The sequence below is a fragment of the Lipotes vexillifer genome, unplaced genomic scaffold (assembly GCF_000442215.2).
Source record: "Lipotes vexillifer unplaced genomic scaffold, Lipotes_vexillifer_v1.1 scaffold252, whole genome shotgun sequence".
Taxonomy (NCBI): domain Eukaryota; kingdom Metazoa; phylum Chordata; class Mammalia; order Artiodactyla; family Lipotidae; genus Lipotes; species Lipotes vexillifer.
In genome coordinates this window covers 2,458,368-2,462,004 of record NW_006773367.1, presented here as the reverse complement: position 1 = coordinate 2,462,004, position 3,637 = coordinate 2,458,368, and positions in this window count along the sequence as shown.

The following is a 3,637-nucleotide window of genomic DNA, read 5'->3' as shown; positions in this document are numbered from 1 at the left end:
CTGCCGCAACAGGTAATGAGTGTCCCATCACTAGAGATATTCAAGCAGAAGCTAGACAAATATTTGGCAAGAGTTTGGACAGGCAGTTGGTTTAGATGATTTGTCAAGCCTCCTTCCATTTGATAGCCAGATACTCAGGATTTAGTCAGTGAGAAGCTTATCGTTGGCTCTCAGTAAATGCCTGTTGTCTAAAGGAAAAATCCTGAGATTTTTATGATCCATCCTTGCTTATGTATTAAAACATATTTACCTAGCTAAACTTTCAAAATTAAATTACCAAGTCTTCCTATTTTATCTTTCAGATTCCCTCTCTGTGAATTTTTAGCAAAATTTACATCAAATAGGACTATTTAAAAATTTTTTACTGAAGTATAACACTTATACATAAAAGTACATAAATTAAATGTAATTCAATGCATTTTTTAAAGTAAACACACCCATGTAAGCAGCAAGCAGACTAAGAACTAAAACACGACCAATATACTTCACATAGGACTTGCTCTTGTACCCACTTCCCCCCCGAAAGGTAATCATAAACTTGACTTCTAAAACCATAAATTAGTTTTGCCTGTTTTTGAACTCTACATAAATGGAATCATACAGTGTGTTGAGTCTATTAATTTCTTTTGTTGTTGTTTTGTCCTTTTTTCCTGAAAACATCAAGCATATACTGAAATTGAGAAAAGAGTGTAATAAATACCCACTTCAACAATTACTCACTCGTGGTCAAACTTGCTTCCTCCATTTCCCTACCCACTTTATCCCTAGTTTACTTTGAAGCACATTCTGGGCATCTTACCTTTTCGTTCACGAATATTTCAGCATGTATCTCAAAAAGCCAAGGTTTCTTCTTGTAAACAGAACCACAATATCATTATTCTACCTGAAATAACTATAACATAACATCATAACGTTCTAAAGTAGTACAACCATACAATATATTATATAAATATATACAATAAAATAATACAGTAATTCCGTAATATCATTAAAAATCTAGGCAGTGTTCAAATCCCCCTGACTGTCTCATATATTATTTTCTTTACAGTTCATTTGTTTTGATCAGTATTGAAATTAAATCTCTATTTTGCTCTTGGTTGGTATGTCTCTTAGGTCTCGTCTAACCTATAAGTTCCCTTCCTTGTCTCTCTTCTTCCCACCAAGGAATTTATTTGCTGAAGAAACTGGTCACTCGTTCTGTGGGGGTTCCCACAACAGTATTTTACCATCACATGTCTGTGGTGCTGCTCATCATGTTCCTCTGACTTTTCTGTTTCACCGAAGTGGGTGTATTGCAATTCAGTTCAGTTCTGACATGAGCCAGAATTAGTGAAACACCACATAGTGAGGGCAAAAACCATCCCAAGGCTGCCCCCTCTCTTCAGACTCCATCTCCAGCAATCAGGGGGACACCTGCACTTCTGGCCACGTGGCTATAGATTCGTGAATTCCCACAATGTCCTCAGGTTCAATAACTAACTAGAATAATTCACAGAACTCACTGTACTTACAGTAAGTTCTGTACTTACAGTTCTACTATAAAGCGCACAACTCAGGAACAGCCAAACAGAAGAGGTACATAGGGCAGGGACACAGAGAGTCCTTGACAGGGAGCGTCCACGCCCCTGTCCATGGAGTCAGGATGTGTCACCATCCTGGCAGGTCAATGTGTTCACCAACCAGAAATCCCTTCTGAGCCTTGGTGTCCAGAGTTTAAATTGGGGTCTCATTATTTAAGCATGATTGATCACATCATTGGCCACCAGACTGGACTCAACCTCTAGCCCCTCCTACCTCCTTGGAGGTGAGCTGGCCTGAAGTTCCAACCCTCTAATCACATCCTGAGGCTATCTAACTATCTAGGGGTCCATCATGAGTCACCTCATTAGCGTAATAAAATACTCCTATCCCAGGAAATTCTAAGAGATTTTGAAGCTCTGTGGTGGGGATCAGGGACAAATACTAGACACATTCTTTATTATACCACTCTCTGTCTGCTATAAATTGATAGTTAAATCTAGACTCTATGCTTGATCAAATTTCAGGTTTTAATTTTTGGCAAGAATACTGCATAGGTAGTGATTCATGCTTCTGTCAGGAGGCACACATAATGTCTGGTAGCTGAAATGGAACATTTTTAGAAGCCAGAACTAGTAGTCCTGTTAGCTGCAGAAGGGATACTTTCTTTCAGAACCAGAGGCATCTCATCATATTCTCCATCCATGGTGCATGTATCCACCACGTGCCTCTTACCACCTCAAACTAATTTCCCATTCCTAGTAACCTCCTGCCACTACTGGGTTCAGTTCCAAATTGTGCAGTAGGGATAATTCTTTTAGTTCATTCAGGAGAAACAACATATCATGAAAGAAGGTGATTTGCAGCTTTTCCACTCAGGTTGTATTCTTTTATTTCTTTGGATTTGTGTACCCAGTCAGAAAAAGAAATGGATGCTTACGTCTTGATAAATACCTCCTACCCATGTGTCAGCAATCTAGAAATGATTTCCACAAACAGCCTTTCAAAGTAGATCCACTGATGTACTAGGCAGGGCTGTCCAGGTTCCACTGATTGTGGGTCAGTGCCAGCAGCAGGATGGAAGCCTGATGACACTGGGGACATTTGGAAATCAAGTCTCCCAGAGCAACATGACCAATCACTTGTTTTGAAGAAAGAGAGTCCCCAAATCAGCTTTAGATAGATGCTTAATCAATGGACCCTTCTAATTCTAAACTCCTTTGTTTCAGAGATTGGAGGAAATTCAGGTTAAAACTATGCTATCAAGGATAAACATGGATAGAGTGCCTGCATTCCAAACTAAGAGGCCATTCGAGGAACTGAGACAAAAGTCAGCAGAGTAAATGAGTCTAAAGTAAAATTCCTTTTCATTTACCTCAAATGTAGGGAAGCTATATGACCATCTGCATGAAAGAGAATAACCCTTTTTTTTAGACAAGACAGTCAGAACAGAAGTGTAGCCAGTCATCAGAGGCCAGTCAACACATATCATGGAAAATAGATGAAAGCCAGTGAAACAGAGAGAGCCTTATGAACAGACCTGGAGTTTCAATGCCATCCCAAGGACAGATATGACAGCACGTGAAGGGGAATCCACGCTGTCAAAAAAGTCTGTCATTGCATGTCTAATATAATATCCAGAGTTCAGGGGTCCACTTCCCCAAATAATTTTCCTACTTACTCAGTAACATCTGAAATTCCTTTTAAGAGGGACCACTCCATAAGATGATTTTTAAAATTCACTGAAACGCACATATTACATGGTGAAGGTGCTATTACCCATGGGTCTGGCTGGAGCACCTGGTGAATAGGGAGCAAACATTGCTGGTGGTGTAGAGAGGAGAGCTCTTCCAGCGAGTGCCTCCTAACTTCCCTGCACCTGCTCCCCTCCGTTCTTTGCTCCCTCCTGTCTCAGCAGAGGGGGTGGTTTGGGAGGGAGTAACCCAGAGCTGAACTAATCTTTACCCCCATCTCCTGTGGTGTCCTGTGAGAAACTCGGGCTCGATTCTCCAGTGCCACCTCCTGGCCTTGGACTTGGGTAACAAGTATTGGCACAGGTATTGGCAAAGGGACTGGGCATCCAGATCACAGGGCTCAAATGTCTATCCCTGACATTCAG